Genomic DNA, 17,827 nt, shown 5'->3' with positions numbered 1-17,827 from the left:
CATGGGTCCATTTCAAGTTAACGCATCCTATTAAACCAAATATATATATATATATATATATATATAGTCCTGATTTTTTTTTGGTAAATTACTTTTTTGAACTTAGAAATTTTTTATTTAAAATGTTTCATTTAAAATTCAAATTTTTTTTAAAAATGTAAAAAATTTCAACCTTATAGTTTTACGTGTGAGTTTCATTTTGAACTTAAAATTTGAAATAAATTTAATCTAAACTAGTTAGTCATGACTCATGTGATATTAATTTAGTTTTAACAATCTTAATAGGAAAAAAAATGTGATAAAATGTTTAAATAAACGTCATTTACTCTTTTTTTAGCTTACAAAAGTAAAGTTAAGAGGATTTGAAATTATACACAACCTTATAGAAGTAACCTGATAATACCATTGAACCACAAAACTTTTAAGTATTTAGGCTTGAGTTTTAAGTAAATAATATAAGTTTCAATCAAAGTCAAGCAAATACAATAAAAACCTTCTCCATGGTGACAACTAGCAATTTATATAGTGTCAGTATATATTTAACTATATGGATTGATCCGAATTCAATATATTTGATAATTGTGTCAAACTTTTTATTTTAACTTGACATATTTGTTAAGTGAGTTGATACAATTGGACACATGTAACACACTAAGTATTTATTTGGAAATAGCTTATTTAGCTGAAACTGAAATTTTTTTACTGCAAATATTGTAAATAAAACTAAAAAGTAACTAAAATAGTACAGTGAGACCCGTAAACAATACCAAAAGTGCAATGGGACCTATGAATAATAGTACAGTGGCACCCGTAACTAAAATAGTACAGTACAACCCGTAAATAATATCAAAAGTGCAATGGGGCCTATAAATAATAGCAAAATTAAACTAAATAGTATAAAAAAAATTTTAAAAAAACTAACTTTTTTAAGTGAATACCAATTTGCACACTAAATAACATATTTATATCACACCATAAAATATGTAGCTTGAGGGAAGGATGATTGTCACATACTATAGACCAATCGTGCTCCATTTAGATGCATAAATTCTCCTTTAAACACTGGCCGTTGTTGATTTGTTCATCATCAAATAATTATCTACCTAAGCGATTGAAAATTACAGTATTTTAAGTACCTCCAAAAGCTCCCACAATTAAGCCAAAAAAGGAGAAAAAGCACCCACCATAGGTCATTATTACTGTTTTTATAGACAACCGTGAAGCATATGAGTGGGATCTTTATTTCAATTTGAGGACCCACCTAAGCATTTTCTAAGTCTAAAGTGCACTTAGAAGATCCAACTTTACATGATTATGATCATTATTATATGTAAGTGATATTTAAGGTAGCACTTTGAATGAACACAAAATCAATTTATTTTGCATCTTAGAGCAACTTTAGCTGGATGGGGTTGCCAAACAAAATGGACTTACTTCTTAATATACCACTAAAACTTTGAAACAATAAGATAAATAAATTGATTGATATCAATGGATTGGTCTAGTGATTTTTTGTGGTGTGGTCTTGACTCTTGTGTTCAACTCTCTCTATATTAGCATCCAACCAATTCCATAAGATAATCTCTAAAGATTAATCTTAGTAATTAATTAGTGTATGCATCATGCATGGAATAGGGAACCGGAGACTAATCAAATCTCGATAAATATCCAAATATTATTTCAACTTAATATATGATTAGAATTCTTTGCCTTAAAGAAAAACCTAAACATTATTTTGACTTTTGATTATTTAATCTAATAATTTTAATCAGATTTTAAAAATAAATAAATAAAAATAAAAAATAGTAGAAGAGAGCGATCAAAGTAGTTCATTACCTGAACGTTACCATAATAACATCTCATCTGTTGTGTTCAAGTATGCAAATAGAGAAACCTGTCAGCCACAGCTTATTATGTACCAACCTTGTGAGAGCTCTAATGGATATTAAATCGGAAGCATGAGGTTTTCTAAGCGTTTTTCATTGCATTATTCAAATTTGAGATCTTTCTCTCAAACCAATTGAGAGTAAGCCTAAATGTCCAATGACCACTAGACCACCACTCCTAGTGGTGATAATGAGGAACAATGAGAGATTGTTTTGATTGTTTACGTTAAGCATGAAAAATGAGAGACCCGTGTGCCTGCTTGGGTTAACACAAAGATCAATTGATTTTGCATGACTTGGACCCCTGTTTGGCCAACAAAATTCTCCCCAAAGTAAATCTCCCATCAATTCTTACAAAATTTTAATGAGAGCTATAACTACATTTATATATTGTTTATTAATAATAGTATCAATGATTAACAAAATGACATAAGCAATTGATTTTGGAAGTTACTGTTCCATTTGACGACAGTGCATATAAAGACATTCTTTAATTTATTACTTATTGTTTATACAATCAATGTCACATAAACTAAGCAGACCATGTAGCTATAGTTGACTAAGTGTCCCTTGGGTGATAATATACACACAGTGCTATACTCCAAATGTGTCGGTGCTTATACGGACTACGGAAATTGGTATGACTGCTCTAAGATTGAAAATTATGCTCCATTTGTTTGTATGTAATCATTCTTTTGCTTATTCAACGTGTACTACATAGAACAATAGTCAAAAAATACGGTTTGCTATGTCTCTTCACATAGGACAAGAAAGAAATAATATTTTCGAGAAATTAGGGTGTTCAGATGGTAAACTCATTGGTCTGATTTAGACGCGATATAAACTTTTAAAGATCCTAAATTCAATCTGCCAGACTATCAGTCCATAATATTCTGGACATGCCACAGGAATGATGAGAATATGACTATTTTAATATCGAGATTCTTGATTTTGGGAAATTTACATTTTGCTCCAAAGTGTAAATTATAATAGATATTTATGCAAAACTTTGTTTATATATCTTTGATATCATGCATTACATTTTTTAAACACATGTTTTTAGTTTTTAAATAATATTACATGTATTTTCATACATTTCAAAAAAAAAATACAAATAACGTTATTAGAATTACGTTACTCAAGAATCTTAAGATTCTTGTGATAAAATTTCTGATAGCAAACTACTATTGTGTGATGTTATATGTAATTGGAGAAAGCACGAAACCATGTGAATAATGCTTGAGAAATACGTCAAGTGCTTTGGATTGGGACTGAACAAACTTGGGCATACGTGTTACATTTTTTTTTTTATAAGACATGTTACATCTTAATTGATGCTTTTAATAGTAGTTCATTAGCCGCATTAATAGATAGACCCAAAACATTGTGCATTTAATAATACATTGCGCATTAGCCGCATTAACAATTCTATCAAAACACTGTGCATTTAATAATACATTTAATGCTGTTTTTACTTTTTATATATTTTTAAAAGAGAAAACCAATTTGCGTACAAATATAATTATTAAAAAAAAAAAAGGTGTACAATGACAATCACCATGAATTTATGTATGTTACCAAAGAAATGATTTCTTAAATTTAAATGGTAGCCAAACACAAGAAGAAAAAAAAATTATATAGTAACTTATAATTAAATATTTATAATATATGCTAGCACACTAGGGAAAAAAAAAAGTAGTTGCAAGCCAGTCAAAACTGGCGTGCTCAAATTAATGCATGAGTAATGTTTGCATGATTGATTTGTTCTCATTTTACATGTTTCCCTTTTGATCTCTATAAAGAATTAAACCTTTTTTTTTCTCCAAAAAAATAATGCATTTTTGCTTCTTTTTTTTTATTGCATATTACACTCCTAAAGTTTGAGGATATTTAAATTTTACACTCTAAAATTTTAGAATTTAGATTTTACACCCTAAAGTTTCAGAATTTTAATTTACCCTTCAAAATTTAGAGGTATTTGAATTTTTCACTACCAAATTTTGAAACTTCACGATGTAAAATCCACATATCCCAAATTTTATGGAGTAAAATTTAAACACTTCCTAACTTTAGGGAATAAAATCTAAATTCTAAAACGGAAAAATGTAAAATCTAAAAACCTCCAAATTTTGAGGGGTAAAATTAAAATTTTGATATCCAAATATCCCAAATCTTTAAGGATCTAATTTGCAATTTAGCTTTTTCCCTTCCCTACCCCCTAACCAAATGATTTGGAGGACTGTGTGTAGTGGTGTAGCCTCATTTGATCCGTGACCTTACCTACCATCCTCCTAAAGTTTTAGCGGAAGAAAGGTGTTGGGTAAAAATACCTGGAAATGCCATATTTGTATAAGTATTATTTAGAATTTAGTGGAAGATAAATGTTGGCTAAAAAACAACGTTAATGCCATGTTTGTATTATGAATAGTAATTGCCGTGACATATTAACAAACATGAAGCGATTTTGTATGATAATGACATCTTTTCACTAGACTATACGTGGCAATGAGATTGAGACCTATCATTCAATCAATAATTTTTCCCTTTTCAGGTTTCGTATAAATGCTAGGCACAAATCACAGAATTTTTTTGACTGCAATATAATCTTGATTTTTAAAGTTCAGATTAAGATCTTTTATATTTTATATAATACTTCAATAAATTTCCTTAAATTTTAATTATTCTTTTATAATTTAAAATTTTATCATGTCCGCATCTCACTAATAATACTTTTAAAATTCACCTATTAAGTATTTTTTATCTTAAAATATTAAGTAAATTTTATTGATTCATAAAATTTCAAATGATTGCTATTGGTGTTTAAAAAAAAAACGAGTTTGGTACCAAACGAGTTTGCATCTACCGATTCTACCAAACTCAAATCAAATTCAAACTCTAACGGCCTAACCTACTTGCATTTTTAGTTATTTTACTCAAATTGAAATGTGTACAGTACTCTCTCTCTCCAAACCTTGATTGGTGTACTGTTTATTAATGTATGGTGTAAATGCACAGGGCTAGACTATAATAAATTATAACGGACTTCAGAAATTGACATAAAGCAGCCATATATGCACAAATACTATTCGAGTTTGGTACCATTTTTTTTTTAAATAGAAAATGCAGTGACATATTAACAAACATGAATTAAAATAGTTCATTAGATGAAATTAAAAGCAGGCCAGTGATCGAACAAGTGTGAAATGGGTGATTACGAGTCAACCTTTAGCTTTGGTTACACACAATAACGTCGGTTTGGTTTAAATGTGCACAACAAGCCAAAGCTTTTTGCCCAATGCAGCCAACATTCTTTTTTGAGTCAAGTTTTGGCAAAGGGGTTTTCTACTTTCCACTTGGGAACTGAGTTACGTTTTGTGCAGAATTTAAAAGCACATTCCATATCTTCATGCATACAATACAATAAGCCATTCTCCACTATCAATTTATTAAATTTATCTCTCTCAATATTTTTATTTATATGGTGTTGTTTATAGATAAATAAAAAAACATAAAATTTATATGGCGTTGTCTTTCATAATCAGTACTAGAGGGGACAAGAAAAGACGCAAGAGACTGAGTCACTGAGAAGATTATTTTAGTGCATCATATCATATCTACTTATTTTTTAGTTAATAAGGAATCTATTGGGTCCAGTTCAACTCCAGCTTGTGGATGCCTTGGAGGGTAAGAACGAAGAATCACCAGTGTGAGTGATTTTTTTCTTTATTTCGTAAATTGAAACACTGGACTACACTACAGACTACTACTAGTGCTGGAGTTAATGAATCATCATAAATTCATACATGCAAATTCCATATTGCTACCTACTTTGCATATATACTTAATATTTACAGTTTATACATCTAATTAGAATAAGATATCTAAAGATCAATTTTCACTTACACTAAAAATTGATTGGTGTCTAGATAAATTAATAAATAGCACAAAACTCTATAAAAAAAAAATTAGAATAATATTATTTAGTATTCACTTTTTTCTATCTCTGGAATACCCTTAACATTACTCCAACAAAGAAAAAAAAATAAAAATAAATGATTGTGGAGATTTTTTTCCATATGTTAGGTATATCATACATCTAGTGCATGTATTCTCTCTCTAACATAGAGCTGAACTCTACATATATGATGTATGGGGTTCACCTCTATGCCAGAAGGATGAAACATACACGAAATACATTGTGTATTTTCCTCTCGAATTGATTGGACAACCATTGGTCTCGCCAATTCAGGAGAAATGGGGGAAGTCAGGCTTGAAACTCTTGCTTTTAAGTCTTATCCTTCCGCTACCAACCTGCATGCAAATGTTAAAAGCCAAAATTCAACTATCAGACAACATATACACATGCTCACATTTTTCTTATAACATTTCAAATTTAAGGTACAAGAGTACTACTCTTCTTGCTACGAGGAGATTGCAGCATAGCTTGTGCTATTCAAACCTATGAGGTTTGAGAACCCTTGATCTAGAGTAGCTTGCATGTCAACATATATAGGAAATCAATCTCTTTTTTTTTTTTTGAGAATCAGGAAATCAATCTCTTTGTGAATAAAGAAAAGTATAGGTGAGTAAAGTTATAGGGAGACATGAAGAACTAAGCAGTGCATGCATGCCATAAGGATTTTGATGGGTGAGCCTTTTGAAAATAGGCTTGTAGGCTTTAAGCCCTCTTTACTTGTCTTGTTTAGGACACGTACTTGTACAACACACTTGTCTATTACATAAAGACATTTTTGTACGTGTTATTATTTGAAAAATACAATACAATTCATTCCTTATTCCTAACAAAAATGATGAGATATTGATAAATTTTTAGATGAGGGTTTACATCTATAGCTTTCTATTTTGCTAGATTATTCTCACTCTCTTCATCCTTCTGTCTTTCAGTTGATCAAAACCTCCATTTTATACCGTGTAATGCTAGGAACACAAAAAATTTCACAACTTTTACCACAACTAGTCATGTGGGCAAATTATGAGTGGTGAAGGTGTGGACCCACCATTTAACCTCCACCATTCACAGCTTGCCATGTAACAAGTTGTGACAATAATTGTAAAAATTTTTGTGTTCCTAATATTGACCTTTTATACCCAAAGTCAAGGGAGTGTTCTGCCCATTTACCTCTCCATCGTTACCCAATCCCAAAGCCCTTGGCCAAGGAACTTTCGATTTGTCCCTGTAATTGTAAGCTTTATTTCTACTTTGGTAATTAGGGTCTGTTTAGAATTTGTTTATTTTGTTAAAATTGAAAATTTTTTGTTGAAAATATTGTAAATAAAGGTAAAAGTAAACTGAAGTAGTACAGTAAGACCCGTAAATAGTATCAAAAAGTTCAGTGAGACCCATAAATAATATAAAAAAATAAGCTTAATAGTAAAAAAAGTTGACAAAAATAACTTTTGCCTAACACTTTAGTAACGTGACAGCATTCCCTCGATGTAGCAAAACTGTGTAGGGACGAAAGCTGTGGTTAAGGGTAATGCATAGTGATCGGATCAGTTTAATGGCAACAAGCTTAAGGCTATGAAGAGATGGACTTGACATGCACCTTGTAGCACCTTCCCTTTCATTAATTCTTTTCGAATGAATGTGTTTCCCTACAAACACAATAACCAAAAGTCGCAATACATAGAATGCTATAATCTTTGAATCTTCCTCCCCTTCAGATCATGAGTTGTTGATTGTACTAATCCGTTGTGTAGATTATGGTTGTACTAGTCCATTAGGATAACCTTATTCATGTAAATATTAAAAAAGAATTTTAATTAATGATTAACTTAGAAATTTACAAGAATGTATCAATCCTCACTTCTAAATGATTGCAAATTTTTTCTCGATTAGTTTTAGCATATCAAAGTGAACTATGCATGTTAGAAAACGAATAAATGTGCAGATACTCTTACTAAAGGGATGCTCATTATCCACAAATTTTGTAGTGCCGCTAGTTTCAACAACAACAATGCTTGATTTGTGATGTATATGTATATGAAATTAAATTGATATGTTTGACGAGAATTTTAAAATTATGTAATAATCATTTGTTTAAATATTATTATTTTTTAATAAAAGAACATATCATATAATTTCATAATCAAGATTCAACATCGTGCAAGGTACCAAAAATACATAAAAGTAAAGTAGAAAAGAAAAGCATTTTTTTAAGTGATCCCATTCTTTTTGAGAAGCATTTTTGGTCATTTCCATTTTGCACTCTTGGGACAATTTGGACCCACTTGTCAATCGTATCTCGAACGAAGATAAATCCAAGCACTCAAAATTCATTGCTTTATCACAAAATTCTTGCCTTTCTCAATTTCTTTTTTAGTATCAAAGGAAGAATAAAATCTCTCTCTCTCTTCTCTGTTCTTTTTTTGAGTTGAATATAGTGTTCTCTTTTTGTACGGTACACATTGCACTATAATACTGCGAGTGGGGAAAGAATTAACCACGAGGGTAAAAAAATCTAAAATGGTGGTTGATGGTAAAAGTTAAAACAATTGATGATGATTACAAATTACAATGAGGGTTTTACTTTACTATTCTATTTTCGGTTCAGAGATTTATTCTTTTTCTGCGACTGACAGAGTACACAGGCGGTGACGAAATTGGGCACGGGTATCTAGAAACTGACAGGTGTCGTATTCTCAAGGCTCCTCTGATAAGCGTTTATCACGGGTTACTGCCATGCATTGTTGTTCTTTTCTCCATTTTAGAGTACGGTTTTTCTATTTACGTCGTGAGGTTAATTTTCACCGACTACTGCACGACGTCGTGTGTGTAAATTGAGAAAATCTAGAGTCACGACAAACTCTACACTCAAATCCATAACATGTTTATTTATTATTATTTTTATATATAAATAAAACACTTTATCATTAAGGAAAATAGACTGCACTAGGAGGGTAGATACCAGGACCAAAACGACCGAAATAAAAATGACTATGGATCATTTGGCTGGTTCAACGTAATCAAGTTTGATATATAAAGTATAAAATTGAGTAATATTCAAGGGACTTGATCAACAAGAGCTCTTAGAATCTATGCATATTGAGAGTTTATTTGAGATCGACTTATTTTACTAAAATTAAATTTTTTTTTGTTGAAAGTACAGTAGATAAAGATAAATGTTAATTAAAATAGTATAGTAAGACCCATGAATAATACTAAAAAGTGCAATGAGACCCATGAATAATAGCAAAAATAAACTAAATAATAAAATAAGTTGACAAAAAATAATTTAAGCAAATAGACACTGAGTTTGTGATATCCAAATCCAAGTAGGTTATGAAATTGGGTATGATAGTAAATGCCTTGATATAAATTTGCCTTAACATTTTTCTTTTTTTAAAGTATAATTATAGAGACAACCAATGACACAATCAACTTTCAACTTATTGAATTAAGCAATTGTAAATGCTGGACATTTTCTACTCATGTGAACCCATTACTTATTGTTGGCCACTTACAATTACACAAATTAATAATTCGTGAAATTTGATGTAAAAAGATTTTGGTTGAAATATTGTTATTTTTCAAAGCTTAGAAATATATAATACGTTTAGATTGATTTAGAGTATGTCTGGATAGCCTTTTAATATTTGGTGGCTTAATTATTTCTGATCATTTTATATCTCATTAAGCAAATAAATTAATTTAACTATAGCTTATTTGCTCATAATATGATTGAAATAAATTAACTTATTTACTTAAAATCATTTTTCACCTTAAAAGCATTTGCAATGGGAGACCTCTAATTTTATAAGTAATTGTTTCTAATGCTCTCGAATGCCTTATACCTTTTTTTTTTATGAATTTAAATTCAATACATATTGCCCATAAGATAGTTTGCTCTTCACTTGAGAAGAAGATATTCATAAGTCAGTTTTATGGGACAGTTCTTTCCCAATTATATAGGTGTGATCAACATGAAATCTTCATATATATTATGAGAGAGATCTCATAAAATCTTCTCATAATATAATTTCCCATAAGATGGAATGGTCTCGTAGTCCTATGTATTACATTCCTGTCGATATAGTACATACAAAAGGTACTAACATGAACAGATCCAGACGTTGCATGCTGCTACAATATTGGGTAAACTTGCATTACAACGGTTAACTCCTCCCAGTACCCACCCCACTTTTTTTGCCTCTTTTATTTTTAACTTTCATCTACCAAACGTTTCCTCGATGAAATTAGGTAAGGAACCAAATCAAAGGCTAAGATACACAGCAGATGTAATAACATTTTATCATTTGGGGACATGTTTTCTCTGAAGATTTTACTTCAGAATTTATGGAATATTTCAAATTTTGTAAATAGATAGAGATGATTTTAATGACAAAAATAGCTAAGATCTCACACTCTAATAAGGGATGTAAAAAAAAAAAAAAAAAACTGATTGGTTTTAGCTAGGTTGTGAGTTTTTTTTTTTTTCACCGACGTGTATGTAAATTGAGAAAGTCTAGACTCTAGAGTCACACTAAATTAACTATACACCCAAATCCATAATATACTTAAGTGCTATTTTGTGATTAGTTATATGTGTAAATACTGAAATTCAATAACAAATAAACATTCAAGTAAGTTGTGAAATTGGGTGTGGTTATTGATGCTTTGGTGTAAATTTACCTTAAAATTTTCTTTTTTTAAAGAATAATTATAGAGACTCAATCGATCGCATATCCAACTTCCAACTTATTGACTTGTGTAATTGTGAATGATGAACACTTTCTACCCATATAGACTACCACATTTTGTCGATCACTCACAATCATACAAATCATCAATTCGTGAAATTAAAAGTAGAAATGGTTTTGTTCATAATATTGTTATTTTCCAAAACCTAGAAGTATATAATGCGTTTGGATGGATTTAGAGAGTGTGGGTGTGTGTGTGTGTGAATTAATTGCCTTTAATATATATTTGGTAGCTTAATTATTTATAGTCATTGTAAGTAGGCAAAAATAAATGTAAACTCAAGTTAGATAGAGAGTTAATATGTGACGGTCTAGTACAATTAATTTGTAGGGAATGGGTTTCCGAGGTCAACCTTTGTATGTCTATATGGTTTAGCTTTTAAGTTAATGGAAAAACATTAAGTAACACATAAGAGAGAAGAAGATTTTGATATGAATTCTTCCTCGGGTTAGTCTGAGGAGCACCAATTCATATAATGTTCAAGTCTTGGTTACAAAGTAATGATACATATTACATAGAGTATATTTCTCTTTCCAGTTTTTCGTCCCCCTGTTTGGAGGTGTTCCCTTTATTTATATAGTTATCTGAATTGCATCCCAAACCTTCACATGTATAGCCACTGATCTTTCTTTGGATGCTTGTCCCATCAGGGTTTTACTGGAGGTGGTAGAATGTGCTATAAGTTGTGAGAGTACTGTTCATGGTTCATTCTGCCATTAATGCGACTAGCTGAGTTGATGTATTGCATTGAATGTGGAGGTGATGGGTGCTTTACCTGGATACTTCCCTTCTTTTTTGCTTGTACGTCTCTACCTCATTCTTCAGTATTTTGTCTTTTGGTCCAAGTGGCCTACTCAATGCCTCCCAAGGAATGCTTGCCCTTTGGGTTCCTCGGGCTGTCGGCCTCTTCGGCTTTAACTCTTGGGCTCTCATTTATGTATTGGATCTTTTCATCTCCTCGAGTTGAGTCCATGGGATTCTATTCTGTATTCGAATTTGACCCCTCCCATGGTCATTTTACATCTCGCTAAGCGAGTAAATTAATTTAACATAACTTCATTGCTCATAATTTTTTATGGAAACTTAATTGCTCCTGATATGATTGAAATATGTCAACTTATTTACTTAAAATCATTTTCTACCTTAAAAGCATGTTCCACCAAAGGCCTAATTTTCTAAGGACCTGTTTCTAATGCTCTTGAATGCATGTGTACTTTTTTTTTAATTTTAATTATGACTTTCAAATTTCAATTCAATACAAATTGCTTATAAGATAGTTTGCTCTTCACTTAAGAAGAATATATCTTATGAGATGATCTTCAGAGACATTTCTCTTATGAAATCAACAAGAAACGCAACTCACATATATCGTTAGAGAGATCTTATAAAATCTTCTCATAAAATAATTTCCTATAAGGTACTACTTTCCTGTCGATATAATATAACAAAGAAGATTAACATGAACAGATCCTCAATGACACAAAATTCTCCATGCGTTGCATGCAGCTTCAATATTTGATAGACATGCATTTACAACAGATAGCTACTCTACCCCAAGTTTTTCGCATTTATTTTATTTTATTTTTTACTTTCTTCTATTAAACGTTTCCTTGATGAAATTAGGTAAGGAGCGAAATCAAAGACTAAGATACATAGCAGATACAATATCGTTTTCTCATTTAGGATAAGTTTTCTCTGAAGATTTTACTTCAGAATTTACAGACTAACTTAACTTTTGTAAATAGATAGAGATAATTTTAATGACAAAAATAGCTAAGATCTCACTGTTGAGTTTTAGGTTGTTTTGGCTAATTACCATGTTAAACTAAGGTTTAATTTGAGTTATATCAATAAAATTTTTATCAGGGTAGAATTTAGGTCAAAAGCTACCCAAAGAAAACGAAGTTATATTCTAATAAAAAACGATGAATTAATAGTCTTTTGTTCATTTTTTTACATTATAAAGAACTTTTGAAATGTAACTAGTTTTTTTTTCTTTTTTTCTTTTTTAAGTAGGCTTCTGAGGCTTCAAAATAGACACAAATTAGATTATTAAAATTCCGAAAGAAAGTAGATGAGTTCATTTGTAGCATTAGTTTCTATAAAATATTGAGTTTAGACTATAAAGATTTTATGAGTATAATTTTATTATTGTAATTGTTTCCTATACAGTGAAAATTTTCGCAAGTGATCGACCCGAGTTGTTTTCGTTTGATTTTTTTTTTTTTTCAAAAGTCTTTCACTTTATCACCAAATTAGCACGTGCTTTTACTTTTTTTTTTTCTTTGTTTTTGACTTTTCAATTTTGGTGATACCTGCTATGATAATTCAATCTTAACTGTTTGACTTAAATTAGAAGTTAGTCAGTTAATTTCAATGATTATACAATATTCTTAATTGTTGACTTAAATCTTTGCATATTCCTATAGCTTTCTTTTTAAAAATGCTTCCTTAAATTGAACTTTTACACCTAAAAGTCTTAAAAGAAATATAGCAAAACTGAACTTTTGCACTACCTAAAAATATAAATGGTCTTAATTTTTTGACAGGGGCAACCAACATAATGACTATAGTAACACTCTATACGCTAGACCGGAGTCTTACTGAGAGGCAACTCAAGTAAGTTCATATTACTAATCTCTGAAAAAAAAAAAAAATATATATATATATATATATATATATAAGTATATGATATTGGACCATATAGAGTCCTAGTCTTTTTGCCTAACTTTAAAAATAGTGAGCATTTCATACTTCTTGAGCTCAATTAATTGCTGGTTATAGTATACGTGGCTAATCGATTTTTATAACATAAAACAATTAAGAATCCAGGATTCTTAATGTGTATTTAAAGTATGATTCTCTCACATAAAACCTCATTGAATAACTACCCATGATATCAATTGTTGATAACTACAGACCAAAATCTCAACGGGGACCTCTTATGCAAAACTATTTAAGTACGTGTAGGATGAAGATTGAATTCTATTAAATTTAACAACCTCCTTCAACTACTTTATAAATATTCTTTTAAGTTTTGTGGCAAAGACATATGAGTGTATGACACATGTGATAGGAAATAAGCAACAACCGTTTGGTCCCATTGAAGAAGTAGTTCATGCTACCAAAAATTTCATAGAGGAATAGTTGTTTTCAAAATTAAAGTTTCTTGCTAGAAGGAAGGGAATAATTGTCCAAGTACTTAGAATTGATGTGGAAATTGTGGATGCCAGCAAAACTATTAAAATAGACAAAAGTAGAGGAAGATATATATTTTTTTCTCCTAACAAAAAAGAGAGTAATGATCGATCTATGAAAGGTTGAGCGTAACCATAACTTGATCTCAAACCATTTGGATTCCAATAAAATCTTTCAGTGAACGTCTAAAAAAACCAATTTTGTGTCTCGAAAGTTCAAGCTTAGCCTAAGTTCCAATCAAACCATATGGGACTAAATCATTGTTACAAAATCACTCATCCTTTGTGCATTTTTATTTTGTTATATTAGATCCTAGTAGTAAAAGAAACTTTATTGACCTCCAAAATGGAATAAAGTTTAACTAAAGCATTACGATTTCTATTTAGACCTGACAAAATGGAATTCAGACGTGTTAAAGTGACTCTAAAAATGATGAGAGAGAGAGAGAGAGAGAGAGAGAGAGGAGAGAAATAAAATACTTATAAAAATAAATTATAAATAATATATGTATAAAAAAAAGATTAGTTTATATATATAATTTGAATATAGATTAAATAAAAGTATATGCACACTTTGTGTGCGGTGGGTGGGATTAGTTTTGTCATTACGAAGAATTCAAACAAAAAAATTTATGAAAAATTTTAAATCCATATACTAAATTTTCTTAAATAACATTTATAGGCCTACGACAGATAATACTTATATTTATATACTAATACTATTTTTTTAACCTTCCTAAATTGGATTTTTAAAAAAAATTCAATTCTAATTGATCCAATATGATAGGTAAAAAAGTAGTTTTTCTTAAAAAATTATTGCGTAAAAATTGTTAATATTAGTATAATATCAATGCCACCCATCACATCCATGCCAATTATAATTATGAGGGCACAACGCATGTGATAAAAAATCAAAAGTAGATATGCAATCTCTAAATACCAAGTTTTTATTGGTTAATAACATAATTAGAATTTTTGATAATTAACCAAAGCAATATGTGACTTAAAAATAATTTATTGTAAGAAATTGATATGGTATTACCTTTTTTTTTAACCGACAATATGACCAGAACTGCAGGGGATGGAACTTGACATCATCAAGTGAGGAATATATAAAAAGTTTAATGACAAGAAAGCTGTTATAACGCTGTTCTTTAGATTCCCAATTTATGTTATGTAAAGATCAAAGGAAGTAGGATTTTTGTTTGTTTGTTTGTTTTTTATTTCATTTTTTTTACACTGTGCTCAAACCAACACCGAAACTCACTATGGCAAACAGGACGGGTCCTGTTGGGTTCGCGTCAAAAAAATTCAATATCAATACAAAGTCAGTAGGAATTTTTTTTTTTTTTTTTTACACTTTTCTCAAACAACACATAAATGTAGAAGTGGCAGACCCGGCTTATTGGGTTGGGTTCAGCTAAAAGGGGGGCCATCTTAAGAAGGTTAGAAATAGATCAGGTCTATTGAATAATTTGAATTATAAGTTTAGTCTGGTTGAGTTTACTTGTATTTTCTTATATTAATTTTTTTTTTAAATGTGTTTGTTATTGGTAAGTCATGCATCAAATTTTCTTAATGTAAAATGCATTACTTTCATCGGCGGCGTTACATTATATTCAGGGGTTCAAATGAATCCCCTGACTTCGAAAATATATATATATATAATTTTTTTTGTTAGTTTAATACTTTGATTTATTCTTAAAAATATTTTTGCACACCCTTATTACAAGTATTTTCAACTCTAAGAGTAAGTGTTTGTAAATTGTGTCACTCTTTTTTTATAAATTAATATTATGTGTGTTGTGTGCATTACTTTTTGTTATAATGTTAGTTGTGTAAATTATGATGTGGGTGGATGTTTATGGGTACAATATAAATTTAATAATTAGGAAATAGAGATGATTTGTTACATGTGTGCATATTGTTATCATGTTATAATAAAATTTTGTTATAAAGTTAGTAAAATTCAAGAGAAAAATGGTAAAGTTAATGATTGCCCAGGCATTTGATTGGTTAAGTAGACACATAGTGTATAATTTTATGTATAAATGAGTGTGATTGTGTGCGTCAATAATTAATACAAAGCTAATAAATTTAATTTAGTCATTTAGTTTAAAATATTTTTATAAAAACAATTACAAATAGATAATAACAATTGTACAGTACGAGATCCCTAAGCCCTTTGGGCCTTCGACCTCGGCCTTATGGAACGATTCCTGGCCCAACCCTTTATACAAGGTAAGGCCCTAGACCCACAAAACCATAGGCCCAAGCCTCGTGCTGCAGTGCTTAGTCCAAGACTCATCGGGCCTATGATCTCGGTCAATTACATCTCAGATGGGAAGGTGACTACTCGGGGTACACGTCTTAGCTGCCCGATAGGACCTTGGGGAATATCGCCACCGAACAACCCATAAGAGGTAGGAACCAGTTCCAATGCCACTACTGCCACTCTCAACAAACATCCACTTCGAAACAATGGAATTGGACCCCATCTCTACTAATAATCATGACATTCCCACTAACCTTACACTATAAATAAGAGACGAGGTTGAGGAGGAAAGGGGTTGGGAAAATTGGGAAGAGAGGACTGATAGAGAAGAGTGAGGAAACTAAGAAAGGAAAGCAATCTTGCGAAGGAGGGCTTGCATAAATTGGTGATCGTTTGGGTCACTGAGCACAGGGTCACCCATAGTAGGAAATCTCAAGCCCACGATACAAATAGATTGTGAGCCCAATAACGCACATTTGGGTATGCACAACAATTGTATAAAAATAAAAAATGTTAGATAAGCTTAACAAAATAAAATGGTCATAGGCTAGCTACTCACATTGGCAATAAATACTTATAATGAACTATCATATAACAATTCAAAATTTGAAAACTTGTAGAAGAAAATTGTAAAGTTTCATTTCTAAATTTTATTTTTTGATAACTGGATATATTCAAAAAAAATTATTCAATTTTTTTAATGACCCTCCTAAACAAAATTTCTGAAGCCGCCATTGATTACTTTGAATTCACCACACATATTAAGAAAGAGCATAAATAAACAAATTGACTTGTTCAATAATTAAAAAAATAGGACAAACACAAAGGAGTCTAGTTAAGCATTTGAAATCTAATTAAAACAAACACACAAGTTTCATTTTTACAATCAACATCCCAAAACAGAGAACAAAATTACAAATTATATAAGAAATTATATAAGAAATTTACAATTTTGATAACTAATTTCATAATATAGTAATTGTGTTTAGTTTTAGATGTACTATCGTCGATACTCTGTTTCAATTTGGAAATATACATCAAACTTTGATTGTTTACTTATTTATTTATGATCATTTTTTGTAAATATTATGTAATTGTTAAATAGCACACATTTTAGAAAATATTATCTTTTATTTGAAAAAGCCATTTATTTTGGTTATGGACTATTAAAAGATAGGCTTTGGCATCCATAATTTATGTCAATTTCATGTCTATAATTTCAAATATATATATTTTGCCTCTATTTGTATAACCAAATTATCGTGTTATTTAAGTGTAAAGAATGCCTCAATTATTCATTTTTCAATTGTTTTCTTGAGGTAATTGTATTTAAATGACAATGTAAAAAAAATTTCAAAATTGATTTTATTTTATTAAAAAAAATAATTACATGGCACTAGCATTATATTTGTCAATTGATTTTAAGTTGTGAATTATAAATGAATTATAAAGCTTAAAACAAATAAGTAAATGATCCTGTCATAATTTTATTATTATTATTATTTTTTTAAAATATAATAAAAAAAATGGATCTTAGTCGGCTCGGGTCACAGCTCAACCCAATTTTTTGGGTTCAGGTCGGTCTCGGTCGGGCTGTCATGTGCCGACCCTTTTTGCCGCGTCTACAGAAATGCAAAGTCTATTCTTTCTAAGCGCGTGGCACTAAAGTTGACAGTGAAAAGTGAAAACCAATTTGTATGGTCAAATTCAAAAGAAAACACTTTTTACGGAGACGTAATTTCCACAC

The sequence above is a fragment of the Castanea sativa genome, chromosome 4 (genome assembly GCF_040712315.1).
Source record: "Castanea sativa cultivar Marrone di Chiusa Pesio chromosome 4, ASM4071231v1".
Lineage (NCBI taxonomy): Eukaryota > Viridiplantae > Streptophyta > Magnoliopsida > Fagales > Fagaceae > Castanea > Castanea sativa.
This window is presented reverse-complemented; position numbering follows the sequence as displayed.